General features: G+C 40.7%; 1 pseudogene; it reads left to right on the top strand.

Moving 5' to 3' along the window:
* Positions 1 to 9,644: 9,644 nt before the first annotated feature.
* LOC102273724 (olfactory receptor 6C2-like) lies at positions 9,645 to 27,521 on the top strand (annotated as a pseudogene).
* The last annotated feature ends 290 nt before the right edge of the window (positions 27,522 to 27,811 follow it).

The following is a 27,811-nucleotide window of genomic DNA, read 5'->3' as shown; positions in this document are numbered from 1 at the left end:
TATTGACTCCTGGATTTTGCCAAACCTACTTGTAAATGTCAGAAATGTTTGAACTGCAGAATTCAATGACATCAGCCAATAATGAACACTCTCTTGCTTATTTGGCTCATCCAGCATCCATGGTTTTTACTTGTTGATTTGAATGATACATTTCCTATTTTACAGTGAGCTGAGCCACCCAGTCTATTTATACATTATGACCAAAGGAAATTATTTTATAAATGTGAATTTGGAGATCCAACCAGTCCATCCTAAAGGAGATCAGTCCTGAGTATTCATTGGAAAGGCCGATGTTGAAGCTGAAACTCCAATACTTTGGCCACCTGATGTGAAGAGCTGACTCATTTGAAAAGACCCTGATGCTGGGAAAGATTGAGGGCAGGAGGAGAAGGGGATGACAGAGGATGAGATGTTTGGATGGCATCACGGACTCAATGGACATGAGCTTGGGTAAACTCTGGGAGTTGGTGATGGACAGGGAGGCCTGGCATGCTGCGGTTCATGGGGTTGCAAAGAGTTGGACATGACTGAACGACTAAACTGAAGTCAACTTTTGAATTACAGTCCAATTTTATATTTTTAGAAGTTTTTTTTTTTTTTTAGATTCCACATATAGTTGACAGCATAGGATGTTTTTCTTTCTCTGTTTAACTTATTTCACAAAGCTTTGAACAATGTCTTTCCCACTTTTTTCTCAGCAAGTAAATCCTGTCTTCTGCTACTATTGATCTAGTCGACTGGGTGAAGTGTCCACAGCTGACAGACCCCCATCGCAGACAGGAATATTAATTAAGGCTCAGGGTAGATAAAACTTGATGGAAGACTGATACCCTCTTGGGCAGTGCATTGTCATCTGTTGGTGACCATAACTCACAATGCGAATCTCTGTCTTTTTAAAGTCCTTTTTCACCACCAGTAGTTCCCTTTATTGGAGAAGACAATGGCACCCCACTCCAGTACCCTTGCCTGGAAAATCCCATGGACAGAGGAGCCTGGTAGTCTGCAGTCCATGGGGTCGCTAGGAGTCAGACACAACAGAGCGACTTCACTTTCACTTTTCACTTTCATGCATTGGAGAAGGAAATGGCAACCCACTCCAGTGTTCTTGCCTGGAGAATCCCAGGGACAGGGAAGCCTGGTGGGCTGCCGTCTATGGGGTTGCACAGAGTCAGACATGACTGAAGTGACTTAGCAGCAGCAGCAGCAGTTCCCTTCATATTTGATTCAGTTTTGCTTGGGTCTTAAAACAATTTCATCTTTAAAAATCAATCTTTTGCTTTTATCTGCATTCAGTCTAACGTAAGTATTAAATGTTTATTAATGATCACATATTCAAATTGACTAAAATCTGCCTTAAGAATTTAACTTTCACAAAATATTTTAATTTTGCAAAAGATCAAAAATGAATAAAATCTCTGCTATTGATGTGTGCAGGTGTGCAATGGATTTTATTTTTGTGTTTCTTTGGGGATTTTATTTCTGAATATTCAGCAAAAATCCTATTAATGGTTTCTAAGAGCCATCATTCTAGTAAAATGACTGTGGGTTATTCCTGTCAAATTCTAACATTGGTATTCATTGCAGTGTTTGGCTATTTAAATATTACATGGAAGAGAAGGATAAATTGGAAGATTGGGACTGACATAAATGCACCACTATATATGAAATAGATAATGAGCTTCTGCTTAGTTGTGTCCAACTCTTTGCGACCCTATGGACTGTAGCCTGCCAGGGTCCTCTGTCTATGGGGATTATCCAGGCAAGAATACTGGTGTGGGTTGCAATGACCTCCTCCAGGGGATCTTCCCAATCCAGGGATCAAATCCAGATCTCCCACATTGCAGGCAGATTCTTTACCAACTGAGCCACTAGGGAAGCCCAAAAATACTGGAGTTATACTGGAGTTGGTAGACTATCTCTTCTCCAGGTTATCTTACTGATCCAAGAATTGAACTGGGGTCTTTTTCATTGCAGGAGGATTCTTTACCAGCTGAGCTACCAGGGAAGCCCAGATAAGTAGTAAGGATTTATTGTATAGCACAGGGAACTCTTCTAAATACTCTGCAATGGCCTATATGAGAAAAGGATCTTAAAAAGTGTGGATATATGTATATGTTTAATTGATTCATTTTGCTGTACAGCAGAAACTAACACAACAATGTAAATAAACTGTACTCCAATAAAAATTTTTTTAAAAGTGAATTAAAAATTCTAACACTTTGCTTAGAGAAATCTATCATAACATTCCTCACCCACCTCCCACTTTCTGCTAGAATACACATGTACATACTGTGTATATAACTGAAGCAGCAAACATTTTCATACTTACCCTTTAAGCAGTAAATTATTTCTTGGCACCTGTTGATAGTTTATTTGAAGATACACACGCTGAACAGGAATATGCTAGAGGAAACGTGTGACTGCTAGGTTTTCTTAGGGAACCACACTCAGCTAGAAAATCCCTGAAAATGCTCAGAGCTCTCCTATACCATACAGAGCTTCCTCTGTGAGAGGTCCTGTGCCATTTTACTCTGAGAATATACGTTCTTCTCTTGCTAGCTAAAAGGAAGGAATGTCTTGTCTAAAGGGCTAGGTGTACCATGGGTGACTAAAGAATTAGAGATAATTGATCTGCTGAACTTGTTGATCAGGAAAACGTATTTGGGACCAAATATTATGGTTAGTTAATTTATGTATCCCATTCATAACAATAGTCAATAGAATCAACAAACAAAAGAGTCCTTAGAGACCCAGGTTTAAAAGTCACTAAGGGATAAAAAGTTTTGGCATCCAACCTCACACAGGTAGCAGTGAGGACAGTGCCTTTGAGAACAAAAAAATGCAACAATTGCATTAGACACACCAAGATGGTGCAAGATAATAGAAGTCAAGTGATATAATATTTGATGTTTTCCTTGCAGTAGTAGTAAGGCAATGCAATTGGCATAAGAAGACTTCTGCCACTTTCTTCAGTATCTCATGGATACTATGAAAAATATGAAGGTAGAAAGGAAAAAAGAATGACATAGAGATTGCCATCACAGATTATTTTACAAAAGTAATGTCAGAGATTTTCCAACTCAAGCAAAAGTACATAAGTAAATTTGTAAAAACTATTGTGATCTACCATTTACATGCAATCTATCTTTAATTATCCTCATACAGATATTTTATACTAATTTTTCATGACAGAATTTATGTGGTTTTAATGTTTTTAATAATAAGTACCATGAGTTTGGAAACTTCTATTGTTTATATTTCTTCTTTTTATAATAAAAATGTTGCTCTAAGTTTTTATATATCTTTATACATGTGATTGCTTATGTACACAAGACCAAAGGAGGCAGTCTTAGTTTTAGGTAGAAAAGTTTTTATATTTGCATAGTTTTTAATATATATTTCACACTAGATGTATTAAAAATATATTTGGTCTCAATCTCAGAGAAGAAATTACTAGAATGAATGTGATTGGATAGATGATCTTCATAGTTTTTTTAAAAAGTCTTAGCATCTTTGTACCAGAAAGAGTTATCTTCAACTACACAAAAATAGATGATTAATAGAGAGTTCAGTTCATAATTTTGTTTTCCTTAGTCTAATTAGACTTCCTTAGTCTAATATCTATAGAGGACCCTGGGAAGAATTGCTTCCAATAATGATTATAGGAATCAGAGAATCAAAAACTAATACTGCTATAGCAACAGACTATTGAGAGGGTGTGTGACTTTAAGAAAAAAGCCAGCAATGTGCACTTACCTCATTGAATGCTTTCTTATTTGTATACTCCAGCTACTATCACTTCTTTGCTTTTTTTTTTTTCATTTTATAAAACACACTGTTAATTTACTGTCAATATTTATTGAGAACCTACTCTATATTCTGTGCCCTGTATCTCTTCAGGTTGAGGTGACTTTGGCTGAAAATGAAAGCCTACTTTTATGCAAATTCAGGGCATATGGCATTGTGATGACTCAGCTAAATGGCATCAGAGAGACATTGTCCAGCTTTGGGGACAACAGCTTGCATTTATGGCACATGAAAAAATTTAGTCAAATGATGGGCAGATCATTCAGGTGCCTTGACTAGGAATAGTAGACATAGGGTGTATACTCCTGTGACTTGACTTTGAATTATGCATATACAACCATGGGAGTTGTAAATAAATCCATTTTTCTCAGGAAAGGTTGAAGTGAAATTCAATATTTACAGAAGTTTGTGTGCTAAACAAAATTTTCTATTAAGTGGCAAAGGAACTTAGTTCCCCATATGTGATAAAACATTGAACTGGTTCTAACGTTAGTTGTCAGGGAAGTGTGTAATTTCCTCAGTTCTGTCTCATCACAACAAAAATTTGAAGTGATGGGCCAGCATTACAGCCCTTGGACAGACCATGTCGCAATTCTCGGACAGATCAATGTTACAGCTCCGTGTTACAGCTCAGTTTAATTTAGAAAATAAAGGAAAATACATCCTTGAGGCGTTAGGGCATGCCAACCCAAAAGACATGAAGAAGAGAGAGAGAGAGAGCATGTGCATGCAAGAGAGCGAGACTGACCCAAAAGACTTGAAGAATAGAAAGAGAGTGCGTGAGAGAGAGAGAGCGCCCACGAGGGAGAGAGCGAAGGGAGAAGGAGAGAAACCTCTGGCCCTTTAGCTTCTCTTTTCATGTTTTTTTCTCCTCCCCTGGGCCTGCCCTATGTAAATTGGGCTAGCCAGGAGTGCTGTTTGTTCTACCTGATGTCCTCACTCCAGTCCTTTGGTCTTCCTTTGTTCTATTTTCGCAGGCTTTTCCCTTCCTTGTCTTTTAGCCACTGCCATTCTGGACTCTTTTTTCCTATTCTAACTACATAACATTCCCCTCTCAAGAGGTGAGAGGCCCAATTCTTTGGGATTAGGGGTGTCAAGGTCTTTCTGGTTACTTCCTGCTGAACTGGGATGGCGAGGGGCATTGGGCCTCCCCTTCTTGCTAGTCTCAGGCCTCAGAGTCCTTGTAGCGGTGTCCTTCTAAGGGTGAGTGATATTTTCTGTGGTCAGCTGTAGTTCTGCATATCCTTGTTGAACTGGCATTGCATGTTGTAGCTTGTTGACTTGGGCAGAAACAAAACCGGTTAGACAATTGATAGTACATGGAGCAATCATTAGCAGCATCAATATGATGATAACAAGCACTAGTAGGGGCATTAGCCAACTCCAAATTTCTGTCACCAGGAGGATTCCCCCAAAGAGAGATTGTAGCCACCCCGAGAACTCTCCAGCTCGTTCTTTGAGGTCCAGAAGGTCTGAATGATTTTCTTGAGGACTGTGAGACTTTCTTTAACTTAGCTGGAGGTATTTACCCAGAAACAACATGTCTCATTCAAGATGGCTCAAGTTCCTCCTTGTTCAGGGATCAGAAGATTTATCTCCTGTCTGTTTTGGAGTGCAACCCCTGCCAAGCTGTGTTGGCTCTTTAGAGCTGTCCTGAGAAGTCTTATCCCCAGAACTTGATTTTGGGGGTGTTCATTAAAATGGCACTCATCTGTAGTTCTGAATAGGTATCTGAGATCTCCCAGGGCCTCATAGGTGTATTGAGTGTCCTCTTCTGTTTTCTTCCACAGCTTGACTTGTGAGTAGTGAATCCAGGAGTCATGTCCTGGTACCTTGACTGCTGTGGGGGTAGAAAGTATTACAGGGTAGGGGCCCTTCCATTGGGCTGGAGTTGAGCCTTTGGGGACCCATCTTTCCAGACTTTAATTAGGACTTGGGTACCTAGAACATATAGCAGTGACTCTTTAGAATCTTTTGAGTCCTGGTTGACACCCCACAAGCGTATATCTTGTTGGAATTGCCCAATGGCCATGGTATAAGACCAGAGGGTCTGAGCCTCTGGATCTAGGAAGAGGTCATTGACATAAACAAAAGGTCTCCCATATAGCATCTATAAGGATGAAGACCAACCTGTTTCTTAGTGGCTATATGGGTGTGGAGGACATTGGTAAAGCCTCCTTCCATCCCAGGGAAGTCTCTGGGTTATCTTTTTTGTTGCTGATTTTAAGAATTGGTTGGCTCTTTCTACTTTTCCTAAAGACAGAGGCCTCTAGCACAATGGAGATAATAAGTAATGCCTAATGCTTTAGAGACCCCTTGGGTGACCTTAGAAGTAAATGATATCCCGTTGTCACTATGTAATGACCTGGGCAGACCAAATCTCAGAATGATTTCTTGGAGCAGTTTTTTTTTTTTTTTTTTTTTACCATCTCAGCTTTTTCAGTCCAGGTGGGAAAGTCTTCAATCCATCCTGTGAATGTATCTATCATGACTAATAGGTCATGACTTATACCTGGGTGAAGTACATCTGCCAGTCTTGTCCTGGGTAGGTCCCACATCGTTGGATAGGCTGGGCCAGCTGGGGTCTTCGAGCTCCTTTGGGGTTGTTTAATTGGGAAGTGGGACAAGAGGAGACCACTTGCCTTATAGTCATTTGGAGGCCTGTTCCTCTGAAGGACCTTTTTAGTAATCTTTGGAGGGCCTCTTCCCCTAAAAGAGTGGTGGCATGTAAAGAGTTAACCAAATTCCACTGGAGGTTCTCAGGTAGAAAAAAGAGTCCCTCCTTTTGGAACAACCCTGTATGATCTTCTTGAAAGCTCTCACTCTTAGCTTTGAGTCTCACCTTCAGTATATGAAGGAGTTTCTGGCAAATTAGTCTGTGGAACTAGGGTGTCAATCCTTATTAGGTCATTGTTCTGTAATGCTCGTCTCTTAGCTGCCTAATCAACTGCTTGGTTCCCTTGTGCCACTTCCGTGATCTCTTTTTGTTGTCCTTTACAGTGGGAGACTGAAACCTCAGTGGGTAGATGAACTGCCTCCAAGAGTCTAAGGATTTGATCACCATATTTGATTGGGGACCCTCGGGTTGTCAAGTGGCCTCTTTCTTTCCAAATAGCAGCATGTGCATGTAGCACCAGAAAGGCATACTTGAAATCAATGTAATTGGCTACTCTTTTTCCTTTTTCCAGCTCTAAAGTTCAAGTCAGGGCTATGAGCTCAGCTAATTGGGCTGAAGTACCTGGTGGCAAATGTTTAGCCTCTATGGTCTCAAAATTGGAGACTACTGTATATTTGTCTCTTCTTTTTTCCATCCAAGACAAAGCTGCTTTCATCAGTGTACCATATTTCCTCAGGATTGGTCAGAGGATCTTCCGACAATCCCTCTCAGGGTTTTGTTCAGTGGCCCAAGGTTTTTAGGCAAGAGTGAAAGGGGAGAGAGCCCTTGGGGGTAGGCAGGAGGGTGGCTGGGTTAAGAATCTCAAAAGGGTATATAGTGAGGCCTGGATTTTCCATCAGCACTAGATATCTGAGGATTTTTTGATCAGACATCCATAAATGGCCTCTCCAGTTTAGGAGTTGTTTCACTTGGTGACTAGTAAAAATAGTCAGTTTGCCTTTAAAAGAGAGTTTTAAAAGATCTTCCATCAGGACTGCAATAGCTGCAAGATTTCGAAGGCAGGGAGTGATTTCTTCCCAATAAGGGAGGACAGTCAGGGACCGCTAGAAACTGGTGGGAAAATATTTGTCCATCCCAGCAACAAGTGTTCAGGTGAATCTTTTTGTAAATGTTTTTTTCCTGTAGCACCCCAAATTGTATAGGTTTGGGAGGAGAAGGCTCTGGAGTAGGAGGTCAGGACAGAGTAGGTAGCCTGTGTGTCTACCAAGAAATTCTTGGACCTACCTGCCACATCCAGTTGCACCCTTCACTCCAGTCCCATGATGGTTATCTGTGACAGGCGGGTTGGCTGGAGCAGGCCGCTTCAGTCCTGTTGAACCATCGTGAGGGAAAGCTTGGCACTTGACCTTGAGGCTCTTGGGTCCCAAGGGCAGAGTGCCACCCAGTGTCCCAGTTGTGGTATTTGTAACAAGCCATTTTAGGAGACTTGTCACAGGTGTGGAAACTCTTTGACTCAATGCCCCGCATGTCTACAGATTAGGCATTTGCTTCGTGCTTTGTCCTTCAAGGACTTGGGGTTTGCCATAGCACTTCCCTGGAGGGCTGCCAGTATCTGGCCATGCCTTGTCTCTTTCTTTTTCTCCCTCTCCTGGGCCTCCCTCTCCTGTTCTCTGTTACAAAAGTTATTGGTGGCTGGCTGGACCATCTCATCTAAAGAGGCAGCAGGGTCCTGCTGCTGTAGCTGTTATAATTTTATCTTGATGTCTGATGCACATTGGGACAGGAATTTGTCCTTTAAAGTCACCTGTCCCTTGTAGGAGTCTAAGTCCAGATTAGTAAAGTTTTGGAAGGCCTCTTTTAGCCTTTCTAGAAAGGCCATGGGTTTCTCATTGGGCTCCTGAGTTATTGCTGAGATTGGGCACAGTCCCACAAGTAACAGGCTTCCTTCTATTTCCATGGGTGGACTTCTTTAGGGGTGAGTCTTTCTGAAGCTTATCCTACCCAGTACTGTTGCAACCTGAGAGCAGGGCATCCCTGGGTCAGGGTGCAGATCCTCAGGCAAGCTGAGGCATGGCAGCCTCCTGGAGACTAAATCCTTGGGCAGGTCGAGGCATATTGACTTCCTGGGACTCCTGGACTGGCAGACCTCTAAGCAGGTTGAGGCGTGACAACCTTTCGAGGACCAGATACCTAGGCAGATCAAAGCATTTTGACCTTCTGGGACCCAGCTCCTGCCCACCCCCTCCCTCCCCCGGACTGGTGGATCCCTGAGCACGTTGAGGCATGACAACCTCTCATAGACAAGATCCCTAGGAAGTTTGAGGCAGGTCAACTTCCTGGGATCCTGGGCTGATGGACCTCCAAGTAGGCTGAGGTGTGACAACCTCCTGGGGACTGAATCCCTAGGCAGATCGACCTCCTGGAACCCCTGGGCTGGAGTTGGGCATCCCCAAGGTCTCCAGCATGACCAGTGCTGGGTAGGATTAAGGGGTTGCAATTTTAACTTATTGCCAGTTTGTTCACCACAGATGCGAATAGATATCATGATGAAAGCAATCCAAGCCTGTGCCCAGGGACTGGGAACCTGGTGAAACAGTCATAAGCCTTATCCTCTTACTACTATAAAGGATTGTAAGTTTCTGATTTCCTCCCATAGTCCTCTATAAGAGCAGTTTAGGGTGTCTCCAATGGTAAACATTCCATTGTCATAGACCCACTTTAGGTAATAACAGAAGTAAAAACAAAGGAGTGGGTTATCTGGCCCTGTTAGGGGGATTAATGTGTTTTAATAATAAGCAGGGTGAAGCAATGTTGCCCACAAGGGGGCAGGGTCCTGGTTGTAGGAGTTAGTAATTGGCTTAAGAACAAATTGATAAGAGGCAATAAACCAGATGTTCCATAAAAGTGGAGTGGAGATGCTGGGAGGGATTGGGGGCAAGAGAAGAAGGGGACGACAGAGGATGAGATGGCTTGATGGCATCACTGACTCGATGGACGTGAGTCTGAGTGAACTCCGGGAGTTGGTGATGGACAGGGAGGCCTGGCGTGCTGCAATTCATGGAGTCGCAAAGAGTCGGACACGACTGAGCGACTGATCTGATCTGATCTGACGCTTGTAACATTAGGAGAAGGATGGTAAGGTTTTGGGCCTGAACAGCCTGCAGGGCTAACCCCCAAAGTGGCAAACATTATCCCTGGAAGCCCAATTGCCTTTGAAGGGATGCCAACAGACAGACTTCTAGCAAGCATTGTGTGCCTGTCTCCCACCCTAGCAGGTTCACTGAGAGATGCTGATGTTGCACATGTTGTAGGAAACATGGAAGATGAAGGCCTGATTATCTAGAGGGATTGGATATTATACAGTATTTCCCTCCCAAGGGCCAGCTATTTTCTGGTTGTCCCTCCAGAAGATTGTAGAGGCAACATTGTGAGCCTGGATGGGCTCAGGAAAAGAGCATGAAACAGGAGGGAAGGAGGCAGGGCACAACTTTTGAAAGAATGACATAGCACAAGGGCATGAATTTTTGCAATGAGACATCAGAGCCTGAGATTCATTAGGTCCTGAAGCTAGGCATCATGGGTTTTGGCAGGGCTCAAGTCCCGGGAGAGAGGAGCTGGAGGATGGGAGGAAAAATTAGTGGGAAAAACTTGCCAAGGAATCCCCTTCATAACCTGCCAAAAAATCTGCTAAATCCCTGACCTGTGCTCACAGTTTTCATTGGCCTGATCCTTGGCACAAAGAAGATTAAGGATAGGAGAACCCCCACTGGCTTGGGTAACAGCTATCGGGGCTCAGCAGATAATGGAGCCTTTGGGACATACTGAGAAGTAGCCTCTCCAGCGTCCCTCAATTGTATCCACTTACACTTGCCTGTTCACAGGGTAGTTCAAGGAAAGAAGAAACAAGAGGTTGTAAAGGAATTAAGATTTTGCTAGATATATGTCCTTCCAGCCACAGGAGCAAGGACTGCCTACCTTAACCGGAGGTCTTCTGGAATGTGAGACAGCTGTGTGAGCTTTCTGCTGAGTTCGCTTTTCCCTGTCCTGGTTTTCAGCATGCTGGGCTTCTTGTCACTTCCCCTGCACTGGGTTTTCTTTGCATTCAGCTTCCAATGTGGGAGCTTTTGTGGAGTTGGTCTCCTGCTGTGCTTGGCCTCCTCCTTGCAGGGGCATGCCAAGGTTGTTTCAGCCAGGTTACATCGGAGTCAGGGCACCATAGATGTCAGAGGAACATATAATTTCCTCGGTTCTGTCTCATCACAGCAAAAATTTGAAGTGACGGACCAGGATTACAGCCCCCAGACAGATCGTGTCACAGCTCTCAGACAAATCAGTGTTACAGCTCCGTTTAATTCAGAAAATAAAGGAAAATACATCCTCAAGGTGTGAGAGCATGCCGACCCAAAAGACGTGAACAGAAGAGAGAGAGAGAGAGAGAGAGAGAGAGAGAGAGCGAGCAGAAAGAGTGGGAGAGAGCGGGAGACAACAGGAGAGAGACCCCCGTCACTTTGGCTCCCTTTTTATATGTTTTTTCCTCCTCCCCCTGGGCCTGCCCTATGTAAATTGGGCTAGCAAGGAGTGCTTTTTGTTCTACCTGAGGTCCTCACTCCAGTCCTCGGATCTTCCTTTTTTTCTATTTTTGTAGGCTTTTCCCTTCCTTGTCTTTTAGCCACCGCCATTCTAGAATCCTTTTTCCTATTCTAACTATCTAACACAGTTATTCTGAGAAGGCAATGGCACCCAACTCCAGTACTCTTGTCTGGAAAATCACATGGGTGGAAGAGCCTGGTGGGCTGCAGTCCACGGGTCGCTAGGAGTTGGACACGACTGATCGACTTCACTTTCACTTTTCACTTTCATTCACTGGAGAAGGAAATGGCAATCCACTCCAGTGTTCTTGCCTGGAGAATCCCAGGGATGGGGGAGCCTGGTGGGTTGCCATCTGTGAGGTCGCACAGAGCTGGACACGACTGAAGTGACTTAGCAGCAGCAGCAGCAACATAGTTGTTAGTGTGAGCTCTAGGTGGACAGAATATATAGTCTTTCCCAAATTCTCACCCTTCAAAGTGTTCAGGAGCAAAGGGGAAGATTATAGAGGGATGAGCTAATTGGATTCTTTTAGGTGGTCCATAAGTTTAGTTGGTAAAGAATCCACCTGCAATTCAGGAGATACAGGAGACACCAGGAGTTTGATTCCTGGGTCAGGAAGATCCCCTAAAGGAGGGTATGGCAACAACTGAGCAAAGCAATGAAAAAAAAGTGTAAGAGCTAACTCCCAGGAAAAATCTGGGGAGATGAAGAGAACATGAGCTGCTTAGAAAACTATCTCTCATTATTTCTTCCCAAATAATACAAAATACAAAAGTAAATTCTATACTGTTTGCATGAGAAGTCACTTCAGTCATGTCTGACTTTGTGCGGCCCTATGGACTGTAGCCTGCCAGACTCTTCATTCCATGGGATTCTCCAGGCAAGAATACTTGAGTAGGCTGCCATGACCTCCTCCAGGAGATCTTCCCAACCCAGGGATCAAACTAATCTCCTGCATTGCAGGTGGAATCTTAACTGATGAGCCACTAGGGAAGTCCCTATTTCCACACCAGAGGTGGGCAAACATTTTCTGTAAAAAGCCAGAAAGTAAACAGTTTTGGCCTTTGGGACCATGAGGTCTCTGTTAAAATTTCTCAACTTTATTGTTAAAAGCAGTCTTAGATATTAAGCAAATGAGTTGGAGTGAACATGATCCAATAAAACTTTGTTTATGAGAAGAACTGTGGATTGATTTTACCCTCAGGCTTTAATATTTTTGACACTTGCCCAGAATGTAGTCCTGACTCTTAAGTGGCTCTCCCAGTGTTCAACTGGAAGCCTGTGGTTGAGAAGATATTCATTCATAAGTTGTCTTTACTTTGGCTGGGCCAAAACTCCAAGCCCACTGACTGTTTGGCCCCTACTATCTCTGTCAAACTTTCAGCCTTATCACTGGTGAACACGGACTACACTTGCTCTGCATGTGTTCAGTTAGCCAAAGATACCGGGGGAACTTCTGTTCAGATTCCAGCTGTCCTTATTTAGATTCTAGCAGCTCTAACTGGAGGATACTAACCACTTCAGCTGGATCCTTTTTTTTTTTTTTTAATGTTTTTTTAATATCAAGTATAATTGCTTTAAAATGTTGTGTTAGTTTCTACTGTACAACAGTTTGCATCAGCTATCCCCTTCCTCTTAAGCCTCTTTCCAAAACCCCTTTCCTAGCCTACTGTTCAACAGAGTACTGAGTTGAGCTCCCTGTGCTGTATAGCAGCTTCCCACGAGCTACCTATTTTACACATAGTAGGGGATACATGTTAATGCTACTGTCTCAATTTGTTCCACCACCTCTTTCCTTCATTGTGTCCACATGTTCATTCGTCACATCTGTGTCTCTAGTTCTGTCCTGCAAATAGATTCATCAGTACCATTTTTCTAGATTCCACATATGTATTAATGTGTGATATTTGTTTTTCTCCTCCTGACTTGTTTCACTCAGTGACAGAGTCTAGGTTCTTCCACACCACTAAATGACCCAATTTCATTCTTTTCCATGGTTGAGTAATATTTCATTGTATATATGTACACACGATGGTGTAATCACTGACCTAGAGCCAGACATCCTGGAACGTAAAGTCAAGTAGGCCTTAGAAAGCATCACTATGAATAAAGCTAGTGGAGGTGATGGAATTCCAGTTGAGCTATTCCAAATCCTGAAAGATGATGCTGTGAAAGTGCTGCACTCAATATGCCAGCACATTTGGAAAACTCAACAGTGGCCACAGGACTGGAAAAAGTCAGTTTTCATTCCAATCCTAAATAAAGCCAATGCCAAAGAATGCTCAAACTACCGCACAATTGCACTCATCTCACACGCTAGTAAAGTAATGCTCAAAATTCTCCAAGCCAGGCTTCAGCAATATATGAACCGTGAACTTCCTGATGTTCAAGCTGGTTTTAGAAAAGGCAGAGGAACCAGAGATCAAATTGCCAACATCCACTGGATCATAGAAAAAGCAAGAGAATTCCAGAAAAACATCTATTTCTGCTTTATTGACTATGCTAAAGCCTCTGACTGTGTGGATCACAATAAACTGTAGAAAATTCTTCAAGAGATGGGAATACCAGACCACCTGATCTGCCTCTTGAGAAATTTGTATGCAGGCCAGGAAGCAACAGTTAGAACCGGACATGGAACAACAGACTGGTTCCAAATAGGAAAAGGAGTTCGTCAACGCTGTATACTGTCACCCTGTTTATTTAACTTATATGCAGAGTAAATCATGAGAAATGCTGGACTGGAAGAAACACAAACTGGAATCAAGATTGCCGGGAGAAATATCAATAACCTCAGATATGCAAATGACACCACCCTTATGGCAGAAAGTGAAGAGGAACTCAAAAGCCTCTTGATGAAAGTGAAAGTGGAGAGTGAAAAGGTTGGCTTAAAGCTCAACATTCAAAAAACGAAGATCATGGCATCCGGTCCCACCACTTCATGGGAAATAGATGGGGAAACAGTGGAAACACTGTCAGACTTTATTTTTCTGGGCTCCAAAATCACTACAGATGGTGACTGCAGCCATGAAATTAAAAGATGCTTACTCCTTGGAAGGAAAGTTATGACCAACCTGGATAGCATATTCAAAAGCAGAGACATTACTTTGCCAACAAAGGTTCGTCTAGTCAAGGCTATGGTTTTTCCTGTGGTCATGTATGGATGTGAGAGTTGGACTGTGAAGAAGGCTGAGGGCTGAAGAATTGATGCTTTTGAACTGTGGTGTTGGAGAAGACTCTTGAGAGTCCCTTGGACTGCAAGGAGATCCAACCAGTGCATTCTGAAGGAGATCAGCCCTGGGATTTCTTTGGAAGGAATGATGCTAAAGCTGAAACTCCAGTACTTTGGCCACCTCATGCGAAGAGTTGACTCATTGGAAAAAATTCTGATGCTTGGAGGGATTGGGGGCAGGAGGAGAAGGGGACGACAGAGGATGAGATGGCTTGATGGCATCACTTACTCGATGGACGTGAGTCTCAGTGAACTCCAGGAGTTGGTGATGGACAGGGAGGCCTGGCATGCTGCGGTTCATGGGGTCGCAAGGAGTCGGACATGACTGAGCGACTGATCTGAGCTGGTCTGATCTGAACTTCTTTATTCATTCATCTTTTAATGGACATATAGGTTGCCATCATGTCCTGGCTATTGTGAATAGTATGGCAATGAATAGCAGTGTACGAGTGTCTTTTTGAATTACGGTTTTCTTAGGGTATAAGCCTAGTCATGGGATTTGTTGGTAACATGGTAGTTTTGTTCATAGTTTCTTAAGAAGCATCCACACTATTCTCCACAATGGTTGTATCAACTTATATTCCCATGAACAAAGCAAAAGTTTTCCCTTTTCTCTACATTCTCTCCAGCATTTATTGCTTGTAGACTTTTTTTGATGATGACGATTTGACTGGTGTGATGTGACACCTCACTGTGGTTTCGATTTGCATTTCTCTCATAATGAGTGATGTTAAGCATCTTTTCATGCATTTGTTGGCCATCTGTGTGTTGTCTTTGAAGAAATGTCTGTCTAGGTCTTCTCTCATTTTTTGGTTGGGTTGTTTGTGTTTTGATATTGAACTGCATAAACTGCTTATGTATTTTGGAGGTCAGTACTTTGTGATGGTTCATTTGCAAATATTTTCTCCCATTCTGAGGGTTGTCTTTTCTTACTTGTGGTTTTCTTTTCTGGGCAAACACTCTAAGTTTAATTAGGTCCCGTTTGTTTGTTTTTGTTTTTGTTTTAATTACTCTAGGAGACAGGTTTAAAAGATCTTGTTGTGATTTATGTCAGAGTATTCTGCCTAAATTTTCCTCTAGGAGTTTTATAGTATCCAGTTTTACCCTTAGGTGTTTAATGCATTTAAATACTACTTTTGTGTGTGGTTGCCAATAGCCACCACGGGAGATCCCACCCATGACAAAGGTCATGCGGAAGAGACCTGACAGGCAAAGGCAGATCAGGCCTCGAGGGACCTCCTGAATCTGGTCGAGCATCTATCCCCAAACCAAAATCTGTCTACTGTTTATTATATTATGCCTTCCACCAACTCTTCTGTCATTAACAGGGGGCTATCCCAATCACCTTTCTCTGGAAAAAAATCAACTTAGGGCTTTAGTTAATAAGTCTCCTGGGCACCCCTCTGATGGCTTTCTAGCTTGCCTGACAGGCTTATCTAGACTCTTGCAGCTACGCATGTGACTGTTCACAGCCTCCCAACCATGAGAGACACGGGAAGCCTAAAACATTCTAGAAATATAGAGACTTTCAAAGAAATATAGAGTAGTGCTTGTGTAGGATTTCATTGCTAAGCCAATGCTTGCTGCCAAGTTCCCATATCCCTTATCCATTGTGCACCTGGCAGTGCATTAGTTAACATAGTTGGAATGTAAGAAAAACAAGTAGCAGCCTTGGAATTAACCACATCAGACCTTTGAGCTAATTGGTTCTTTCTTTGTTGTAACTTACTGCACCTTAGCTCTGTTAGAATGTAACTCTGTTTAGCATTTTCTGAGGCTGACATAGATTAGAAATATAAATAAAAAGCACTTCAAGGGAAAATAAGTTTTATGGGTGAGCAGCCTTTATCAAAAGAGGGTCATAAAATGTCCACAGGCCCCCAAGGCCAGAAGATATTGTACACAACATTGTTTATGGGAAAGGTGTGCAGAAAAAATCCTGGTTTTGATAAACAGATTTAATATTTGGGCTGACTCTGTATGACTTTGCATCTTTCATTTCCCTCTTTGTATAAGTCAAGGTATAAAAGTTCCTTTTGAAAATAAAGTTGTGGGCCTTGCTCACCCATAACTTGGTCTCCCCATGTCGTTCTTTTTTTTCCTTTTCCCTCCTTTTCTCTCTCTGTTCTTCCTTCAGGATGACTCCTTGGGGCACAAGGGCTCTCTGAGTTCACTTTTTTGCCTGGGCTTCTAAGACCCGATCGAGAAGGTGCCCTGCATCTTCACTAGGGAGGGGGCGTCTTGCATCCTCACCCCACCGAGAGGGCGCCTGTGGCCTCCATGAACAGAACAAGTTCCGTGCCAGATACTTTATTGGCTTTCTGTGCTTATCAAGGGAGATCAAGCCCTGCTCTCTGCTTTGCTATCCTTTCGCCTAGGTCGTCATCCTGAGGGTACCCCTGGATCCTGCTGGCGCTAGACCCCAGCATGTGGTATTAGAGAATGTTATAATTTCATTCTTTACATGCAGTTGTTTCTCTGTTGTATATTTTGCCTCCTTTGTCCTAGATTAACATCAATATGTACATGGGCTAATGTGACATTTCTTACTTGAATTCTTTAAATATTTTCACAAATTTTTGAAATATTTTCAAAAATTCTTTAAATATTTTCACAGCATCAGTTTGATTTACTCCCACACCAAATTTATTTTTCTTCTTTCAGTTTAACTCTGGATCAATACATTGGATTGAAGTGGATGTGAAAAGAATCTAGAATTCAGCACAGGATGCAGTTTTAAACTTCTTGAGTTTATTAAATTATTTTTTAAATGATGGAAGCTTATCAAAAAGACAGAGCACAAGCTTAAAGGGTTTCTTGTTGAACACATCTAGAACAAAATGAGAATCATATGAGAAACAAAGCTATGCTTTATAACTCATAGAATAAGATAAAAATATGATGTGAAATGAATAAATATATAAAAACTACAAAAACTTTTCTTATAGTCACATGTGAACCAACAAACATAGATGTAATGATGGAATTAGAAAATCTCTATAGGTGAAAACCAATATAAAAATAATTTGATGAGGAACAACTTATTCTTCATTCTCAAATTATTGCTTACATTTAAAATAAGAAGAACCCATAGCAATACCTGGAACACCTCCTAGGTTTCAGGATGACTAATCTTCAAAAAAGTCCCAAAATGATGAATATTGGCAAGGATGTATAGAAATACAAACTTAAAAACGTTTCAAACTTGTGTTTCCAGATGGCAAAGTTGGAGGACATGGAACTCACCTCCTCAACTAGGATCACATTGAAAACACAACATATAGAATGATTCTCATTCTGAAGGTTAACTGGAGACAGGCAGGAGTCATGTACAACCAAGGTTGCAAAACAGATCCATGCAGAACTGGGTAGGAATGGAAAAGAAGCAAGACCAAACTTATAGGGAATGAGCCAGCTAAGACCCAACCCTTGGGCCTTTTGCGTCAGGAACTTGGGACCTGACCCAACTCCCAATAGGCAATGATGGCCTCTGAGCAGAAGAGAAACCCTATCTCATACCTGGCTCCAGCCCTAGCTCCTCTTCTCCAGCTCTACCTTCTACCAAGTTAAGATGAGGTTGTTAGGCTGGGCTCTGTTCCAGTATCACAAGCGGTCTTATTAAAAGGGTAAATTTTGATGCAAGACAGACACACATAATGAGAAGATGATATAAAGACAGAAACATGAAGGAAGAAGATGGCCAGGTGATAATGGAGGCAGAAACTAGAGATATGTGGTGAGGGAACACGAAAGACACCGATTGCACCAATAGCTCAGAGAGAGGCACGGAAGAGCCACTTCCTCAGCTTCCTCTTCTTCAGTAGAAACTGATATCTTGATTTGTGAATTCTAGCATCCAGAACTGTTAGACAATGTATTTCTGTTGTCTTATTCTACCATTGTGTTATATTGCTATGAAAGCAAACTAATGAGTGTGAAGGTGCCAAGTCTCTCCAGTCGTATCTGACTCTGTGTGACCCCATCGACTGTAGCCCACTAGGGTTCTTTGTCTATGGGATTCTCCAGGCAAGAATACTGGAGTGGGTTGCCATGCCTTCCTCCAGGGAGCAACCTAATAAAGCATCTAAAAAGAGAACTTCAAAGTACATGTAGCAAAAAAAAAATAACATAATAAGTGAAAAATTAAAAAAAAATCTACATTTACAGTTGGAAAATTAAGTACTACTCACTCAGTAGCAGATAGAAATACTAGACAGATAGTCAATAAGGATATAAAATGTCCCAATAACCCATCAACCAACTGAAACTAAATGTCATTAGCAGAATGTGCTATATAATAACAGGATACATGGTAAGGTCTCTGGGCAGGTCTGACATGAATGCAGGAATTCATGAGAGAGTTAGAGAAGAGCAGACCTTAATAACATATATAAGCATATGCATATTTCAAGATGAACCCTGAACCAGAGACCCATGGCTCAAACAACAACAGCAACAAAGAAAAACCGTTTTAGCAAAGGTTTAAATTACTAAACTGAATGTTCAGCCATACAACATAAGACAAGACTAAGCTTGTAGTTTGAGTCTCAAATAATTTATTGCTAGCTTAAAAAAAATCATTCACATTTTCCAGGTGAATAAAATAGAATTCAGAGTTTATGTAGTATAATATTCAAAACATGAGGATAGAATCCAAAACCACAGACTATATAAAGAATGGGTAAAATGTGACCTATTCAAAAAAAAAAAATCATTTACTGAAGTGACATCTTGCAGGTGCCAAGTCCTGAGGACTCAGATATTGATAGAATTACACAGAGATTTTAAATCAATCTATACAACTGTGCTATGAGATAAAGGAAGATCAGGAAAATCAAAGATTTCTCAGAATAGAAAGAGAAAACATGTAGTATTAAAAGGAAAATGTTAGAAATGAAAAAATGCTGTATGTTTCTGAAGAAAGTCACACTTTGGGCTTAATTATTGGATAAAGATTTCAGAAGAAAAAGGTGATACATTGAAAATTACAACAATAGAAACTGTATAATCCTTATAAAAGGGCGAAGTGAACTTTTTAATTTACAAAGATACTGGGGCCAATGGTCAGTGTTGAAGTCTATCATATGTGTAACTTGGATACAAGAGGAAGAGAAGGTGAGAATGGGACAGAAAAAAGGTAAGAATAATTTATGGCTGGAAATTTTCCAAAATGTTAGGATAGAAGTAAATTTATATATTTAAGAAGTTTAATCAACTCATAAAAGTGATGTTCAAAGAAAATTACACACAGACATATTAAAATCAAAGCACTAGGGACTTCCCTGGTGGTTCAATGGTTAAGACTCTGAGCTGTCAGGGCAGGGGCCATGGGCTTGATCCCTGGTCAGGGAACTAAGATCTCACATGCCCTGGAGTGTGACCAAATGATTAAAATTTAGCTTTTCCCAGGTGGCGCTAGTGGTAAAAAACCCACCTGCCTATGCAGGAGACATAAGAGATGTGGGTTCTATCCCTGGGTCAGGAAGATCCCCTGGAGAAGGAAATGGCAATCCACTCCAATATTCTTGCCTGGAGAGTCCCCATGGACAGTGGAGCCTGGTGGGCTACCGTCTAAATAGAGTTGAAAAGAGTCGGACACAACTGAAGCGACTTAGCATGCACATACAGAGGCTATTAACCAGATTTAGAACATTGGGCTTCCCTGGTGGCTCAGATGGTAAAGAATCTGCCCACAATGTGGGAGACCTGGGTTCGATCCCTGGGTTAGGAAGATCCCCTGGAGAAGGGAACAGCTACCCACTCTGGTATTCTTGCCTGGAGAATTTCATGGACAGAGGAGCCTGGCAGGCTACAGTCCATGGGGTTGCAAAGAGTAGGACACAACTGAGTGACTTTCACTTTTCATAGAGAAAGCATTTAAAAATGTTTCTATAAAACAAACTGAAATAAAAATACATGAACATGAATAAATATAAAATATATGTAAACATAAATATAAAAATGTGTATTAAAATGTAAATGAAATAGAATAAGATCATAAATAAATATAGAACTAAAAAGGCCCACGAGAAACAACCTAAATGTCCACTAACAGATGAATGGATAAAGAAGATGTAGCATATATATCCAATTAGATTTTAGTCATAAAAAATGAAATAATGCCATATGCAGCAACACGGATGTAGATGGAGATTATCATACTAAGTGAAGTAAGTCAGAAAGAGAAAGACAAATACCATATGATAGCACTTATATGTGGAATTAAAAATATAACACCTATGAACTTATCTCCCATATAAAAACAGACATACACAGAGAGCAGACATGGTTTTCAAGTGGGGAGAAGAGTGGGAGAAGGATAGTACAAGAGTCTGGGATTAGCAGACACAAACTAGTATATACATAGAATGGATAAACAACAAGGTCCTATTTATAGCACAGGGAACTATATCCTATGATAAACCATAATGGAAAAAAAATATGAAAAAGTTTGCATATGTGTGTATAACTGAACCACTTTACAGCAGAAATTAATACAACAGTAAATCACCTATACTTCAGTTTTTTAAAAAGGCCCATGAAATGTATAAACAGAAGAATCATAAAGATCTGGAAGGTATATCTGAAAACTATCAACAGTACATTTTCACTTTGCCTTTTCTTTGGATAAAATATTTTTTCTCTATTATTATGTGAATTGTTTACACTGACATTTAATTGTGCTTCCCTGATAGTTCAGTTGGTAGAGAATTCGCCTGCAATTCAGGAGACCCCAGTTCGATTCCTGGGTAGGGAAGATCCGCTGGAGAAGGGATAGGCTACCCACTCCAGTATTCTTGGGCTTCCCCTGAGGCTCAGTTATCTCAGCTGGTAAAGAATCCGCCTGCAATGCAGGAGACCTGGGCTTGATCCCTGGGTTGGGAAGATACCCTGGAGAAGGGAAAGGCTACCCGCTCCAGCATTCTGGCCTGGAGAATTCTCTGGACTGTATAGTCCATGGGGAGCAAAGAGTCTGATACAACTGAGTGACTTTGACTTTCACTTTCAACCATTGGTGATAGTTTAGTTGCTAAGTCGTGTCTGACTCTTGCAACACTATGGACAGAGGAGCCTGGCAGGCTATAGTCCTTGGGATTCTGTAGGCAAGAATACTTGTGTGGGTTGCCATTTCCTTCTCCAGGGGATTCACCCAGCCCAGGAATCGAATCTGGGTCTCCTGCATTGTAGGCGGATTCTTTACCAAATGAGCTTTAAGGGAAGCCCACATTCAACCATTAATTACAAATATTACAAGTTTAATAAACTGGAAACATTGTCATTATCATCTTAAGATGCTTCACAAAATTTTAAAATAAAATAACAGATGTTTACCTTTTGTCTTATAATCTGATACTAATTATTGCATACCTGGCCTCCTCTGATGCTAATGTTATTTACAGGCACCTCTCTGAGGACATTTTCCCCAGGCCTGTGTTCTCTTATCTGTCACCGAAGTCTATTACACAAGAGACTCATTAGTAACATTTAAGACACGTTTGCTTTGTTTCACTTAATTGAAAATTGGGTCAATTTTTTTAAAGGGTAATTCTGTCAGTTTAGAAATATGTTCCTCTGCCAGAAATATCAGAATATCAACTTTCCCAAGAACAGAGAGAGATCCCTACCTAGCCATTTAAACTACTGTTAGCTCTGCAGTTCCAGAGTAAAGACTTCAGGGATTCAGTGGGAGGCAGGCCTTCTGTTGAGAAAAATCTTCATCTTGTGTGGGTGGAGGACAACTTACTGAAAACTCATCAGCAGCAGAGCCCTCTGTGAGTAGGAGTCTCTGCTCCTAAGAATGGGCAGAGACCACCCTCCTCTCTGTCCACCATAAGACCTTCCTGGGTGACTTCTTTTTTCACCCTTTGCAACTTTGGGGTTCAGGGAACATCAGAGGTTATGACTATCAAAGAAATATTTTAAAATCATTTCCTGTCCCTTTTCTGAATTCTAGAATGATGCTTTCCTCTGAGGTAAGTATCTCTACCGAAATAACTCATATGATTTGTCATTTTAATATTTTATGAAAGGTTTCAACAACTACTTATAAAGTGCGGCCTCTTAATATGTTTGGCAAATATAGGGCAACCATTGATAAGCTATTTTTATGTATCAATATGGTGAAGTTCATCTAAATACAAAGGAAGTTTAGAGAAATGCACCTACATGTTCTCTGCCATAAGCTCTCCCTCATTTTAAACAAAATCTGTGTGTAATATACGTGAATTGAGTGACTTATTTGCTTACAAGTCAGTGACTCCATCCCCTAATAGTCTTTCATATTGTAATGAAAATTCAGTATTTTAACATCTATATCAGTATAAGTGTCAATTAGTTTCGTTGAAGTGTTAAGAAGGTGAAATACCAAGGACTGAAAAAAATAGTGATAAATTTGGAATAAAAGATTAGTCTCTTTCCTCAGGACACACAGGTTAGCTCCTTGAGAGAGTCAGATAGCTGGAGTTGGGGTAATAGCACTAAGTGGAGGCATCTAGACTGCAGAGAGAATTCATTCTTTTCCAACCACTGGAAATGCTGTGTTGTTTCTGTATGACCTTTAAGCTCCTGTTGAGGTGGGGAGGCTAACTTTTAGGCAAAACTTTTTCTTTTTTTTTCTGTTTTTCTATAAACACTTTAGGCTAAATGGGAGTAGGTACCAAGCAAGAGCTTAAATTTACCTTTATTAATGATAAGAACGGGAATTCTGTAAGGCAACCAAGTGAAACTCCAGGTAACCATTTAAGTGAAGCCTCTGTGTCAAATGCCTTTTGATTCAGTAACATAGGAAAGTGATGAGGTATCTAGATAACAACTGAAGGATAGAAAACATTTCATTTAGCTGTTATGGAAGTAATCAGAGTGTGTGTGTCTGTGGGTGTGTGTGTGCATGTGCGTGTGTTATGTGCTCAGTCTTGTTGGACTTTTTGTTACCCCATAGAATGTAGCTGCCAGATTCTTCTATCAGTGGAATTTTCCAGGCAAGAATACTGGAGTGGTTGCCATTTCCTACCCCAGGAAATCTTCCTGACCCAGGGATCACACCTGCTTCTCTTGAGTCTCTTTCATTGGAGGCAGATTCTTTACCAATGAGCCACCTGGGAAGCCCTGAGTAATCAGAGAATGCAACATATATAATATTTTTTGATCAAAAAAAATTTTAAATAACCTTTTTTTGGTCTAGGACTAGGTATATCAGGTAGCATTTTGTGTACTGCCAGAAAGTAAATAATTATTTTATTTATTTTATTATTATTTTTTTAATTTAATAAGTTTATTAATTAATTATTAATAATTATTTTAATATCTTAAAGATCTCATTTTTAAAATGAAGTGGAATTGACAACAGAGATTATATATGGCATATATAATGAATGTACATTTTAATATCATTTATACTTCAATGAAGCTAAAACACAGAAGAATTCAATTGACTGTTTTTAGGAAAAAATTGGGGAACCATCTTGGGATTACATACTTCTGTTAAAAAATGGACCAAAAAGAGAACGGAAATTTCACTAACTGATAAACTGCTTATTCTGAGTCACAACTGTACATATAAAATTTATTAATTTTACAACAAATATATTTATTGAGCTCTTGACAAACTTTAAATAGGGCTTGTGTCCGACTCTGTGAGACCCCACAGACAGCAGCCCACCAGGTTCCTCCGTCCCTGGGATTTTGCAGGCAAGAACACTAGAGTGGGTTGCCATTTTCTTCTTCAATGCATGAAACTGAAAAGTGAAAGTGAAGTTGCTCAGTCGTGTCGGACTCTTTGCGACCCCATGGACTGCAGCCTACCAGGCTCCTCCATCCATGGGATTTTCCGGGCAAGAATACTGGAGTGGGGTGCCATTGCTGCTGCTGCTGCTGCTGCTGCTGCTAAGTCACTTCAGTTGTGTCCGACTCTGTGTGACCCCATAGAGAGCAGCCCACCAGGCTCCGCCATCCCTGGGATTCTCCAGGCAATAACAGTGGAGTGGATTGCCATTTCCTTCTCCAGTGCGTGAAACTGAAAAGTGAAAGTGAAGTCGCTCAGTCGTGTCCAACTCACAGCGACTACACGACTGCAGCCCACCAGGCTCCTCCGTCCATGGGATTTTCCAGGCAAGAGTACTGGAGTAGGGTGCCATTGCCTTTTCCTAAATAGGGCTAGCTGCTGTGGATTCTCAATGAACAAGACATAATCCAATATCAATAAAGTTACAGTCACATATTTAGTGGTAACAAAGACTTAAGCATAGTGATCTAGAGGGGCAAAAAAGAGAGTCAAATAACTTACACAATGAATTTTCAAGATTTTTTTTTTTGCAGGAAGTGATTCTAAGCCAAAAGTTGAAAAACCTACAAGTTCCATATCAGTCTAGTGAAGGAAAGAGTAGGGGTGGGAAGCTGGTAATGAACAGAGTCATATCATGAAACAGACTCCACTCAAACTTGTAGATGCTCTTTTGGTGTGTAAAGTGAATGTTCCCCTGTGGTGAAAGCACTTTGAAGATCTGTTTCATAGGTAACATTTCTTTCTAAAGGAGGACTTCCTCATCACAAGAGTGTACTATTAGGGGGTCAAAATCTCCAATTTTGGAGTCTTATTAGTTGGGTCTTATTAGTTGACATTATAAGTTTGGCTTTTAGGTATAGACAGGATCCATGCAATTCAGATATTGCTGATTAATATTAATCCACAGCTTTAACTGTCAAAATTCATTTCAAATGATATCCTATATACTTATAGATAGAATAAAATGGACATCAGCCAAAATACAGCTAAAGAAGAACAAACGATTGGAAGAGAGGATGTATTATTCCAGACAAATAATCCATGTAAAGACTTGCCTCAGCCTACTGCCTGGCATATGGAAAGTGCTCAATGATTGCTGGTGCTTTACCCATTTTCTTTCTTTTTTATTCCTGTTTTGTCAGTTTTTCATTATGAAATAACTTTTTACTTACAGAAGAACTGAAAATATAGCACAGACAGTTCCCAGATATCCTTCACCCATCTCTCCCTAATAGTAGCAGTTTGCATAATCTTAATGGAATTATTAATACTGAGGAATTAACACTGTATACAAATACTAATAACTAATAACTTACAGATGTAAGGATGGGTCCAGGTCGTGGGCAGACAGCAAAGATTCCACCATCTCCACAGCAAGTCCCTCACTCTCTAGGTGCCCAGACCAGGGCTGTAGCAATGGAGCCACATGCTAGATCCCTATCGGAGAAACTGATGCCTGGGGACTGAGCATGTACAACCTGCTGGCCAACCTCATTGCTCACTGAGAGTCCCTAGAGGCATTGGAAAGAGAAGCTTTGTGGCTCTGGCTTGAAGGGTCTGAGTGGAGAGGAGGATTAATTGAAAAAATAAAATAATAATATTAAAATAATTAAATCAAATATAAATTTGATTTGGATTTTCCCACTTTATCCACTAATGTCAATTTTCTGTTGCACGATTCAAGTTACTACTTGAAACAGAGTTGTCATGTGTCCTTGGTCTCCTCCAACCTGTGTTTCATCCTGTCTCCCATGTCTTTCATGACTTTGGAAGTACAATCAATTGAGGTTAAATTCTTCAGGGTTTTTTCACTGATACTAATTTACTCAATATTGAGGCAGGTAATTTGTTTATGTAGTACTTATCAAACATTGTGTTCTATTACAGTGAAATGCAGGGAAAGTCAGACACTGATGTAGAAGCTTCAAGATAAATAGCAAAACTGGAAAGCAATGTGGGTTATTTGCATGATAATCCTGATATCAAAAATAAAATGAAATAACTCTTTTTTCATTAGATTAACAACAAACATTCAAATACTGCACACTTGGCCTCCAGGCTCTGTATAAAATATCAGTCTCAGCCATTGATTTGCATTTAACAGGGACCCACACTTTAAGCAGCTTGCAAGCTCACTTGAACCTGTGAGTAGTGAAGAATTATTTGGAGCAAAAGGTCATTAGAAAACCCACAAAATCATATCATATGGATGATCCTTTCTAATTATATAGCTAAATACATTTCAGACAATAGAGCACAGAGTTTAGATTAATTGAAAAATAGAGATTAGAGAGCATATGGGGGGGGTATGAAAATATGGACTCTAGTGCAAACTTATTCCAGAAAAACATGATCTGGAGGATTTCTGTAATGCACATCAAAAAAACCTGAAAATTCCAAAGTTTTGGCAGGTCACTGACACATCAAAGAGGAAAATGACTATTCATTGACTTGATTGGATTTTATTTTAACCAGTGGCCATGGCCTCATGATTTCATATAGGTTTTCTCAGTTCAATGTCACTTGAATTTCTGAGGAGTTTGAGGAGAAGCACAAGTCAGCAGTGAGAAACTGTACATTATCTACATTCATACTCCTGGGACTGACAGATGATCCTCCAATGCAGGTTCTGATTTTTATGTTTCTGTTTGTTTCCTATACATTGAGTATACTGGGAACCTGACCATCCTTATACTCACTTTAGTAGATTCTCGCCTTAAAACTGCCATGTAGTTTTTCCTTAAATGCTTATTCTTTTTCAAAATCTTATTAATTACAGCCTCATTCCCAGATTCTTATACAGCTTATCAACTGGGGACAAGACTATTTCCTATAATGCTTGTGCTGCTCAATTACTTTTTGTCATTCTTTTCGGAGCAAAAATATTTTTTCTCCTGGCAATCATATCCTATGATGGCTATGTGGCCATCTGCAAACCCTTACATTATGCAGCCATCATGGGCAGCAGAGTCTGTGGAAGATTTGTTTGTTGCTGTTGGATAGCAGGTTGTCTGGTTATATTCCCACCACTTTGCCTGAGCTTAAATCTGGAATTCTGTGACTATCATGTCATTGATCATTTTGTCTGTGATGCTTCTCCTGTGCTAAAGATGTCTTGTTCAGACACATGGTTCATAGAACAGAAGGCTGTTGTCCTTGCTGTGTTGACTGACATCTTGACATTTCTGTGTGTAGTTATATCTTATATGCACATCACCAGGACCATCATAAACCTCCCTTCTACCCAGCAAAAGATGAAGGCCTTTTCTACCCGTTCTTCTCACATGATTGTGGTTTATATCACCTGTGGCAGTTGTATTTTCATCTATGTCAAACCTTCAGCAAAGGATGAAGTGACAATTAATAAGTGTGTGTCAGTGATTACTACTTCAGTTGCCCCCATGTTAAACCCATTCATTTATACACTGAGGAACAAGCAAGTGAAACAAGCTTTTACAGATTTAATCAACAGAATTTCATTGATGTCAAAGAAGTAAAGCAATGTTGAAGAAAAGCATAAATATATAAACTTAAAAAGAGCAGTGGGCCTTAAGGTCACAATCTTCATTTCTTAACTATACTCTGGTCTATTGTCTAGAAATAGTAACATGCTTTTATAGTTATTGCTGAATCTTGGACCCCAAATAATCTTTTCAAAGCTTGCTGAAATAAGCATGGTAGGTCATTTCAACCCTTGTTGAAAATAACCTTTCTTCAAGATGATGAATCATATCAAGAGAACATGAAAATAGATTTTTAGGAATATGGGCTGTCCTAAACTCTATCT

Source organism: Bos mutus, chromosome 5 (assembly GCF_027580195.1).
Source record: "Bos mutus isolate GX-2022 chromosome 5, NWIPB_WYAK_1.1, whole genome shotgun sequence".
Lineage (NCBI taxonomy): Eukaryota > Metazoa > Chordata > Mammalia > Artiodactyla > Bovidae > Bos > Bos mutus.
Note: the sequence above shows the minus strand (reverse complement) of the source record. Positions and strands in the feature narration are given on the sequence as shown.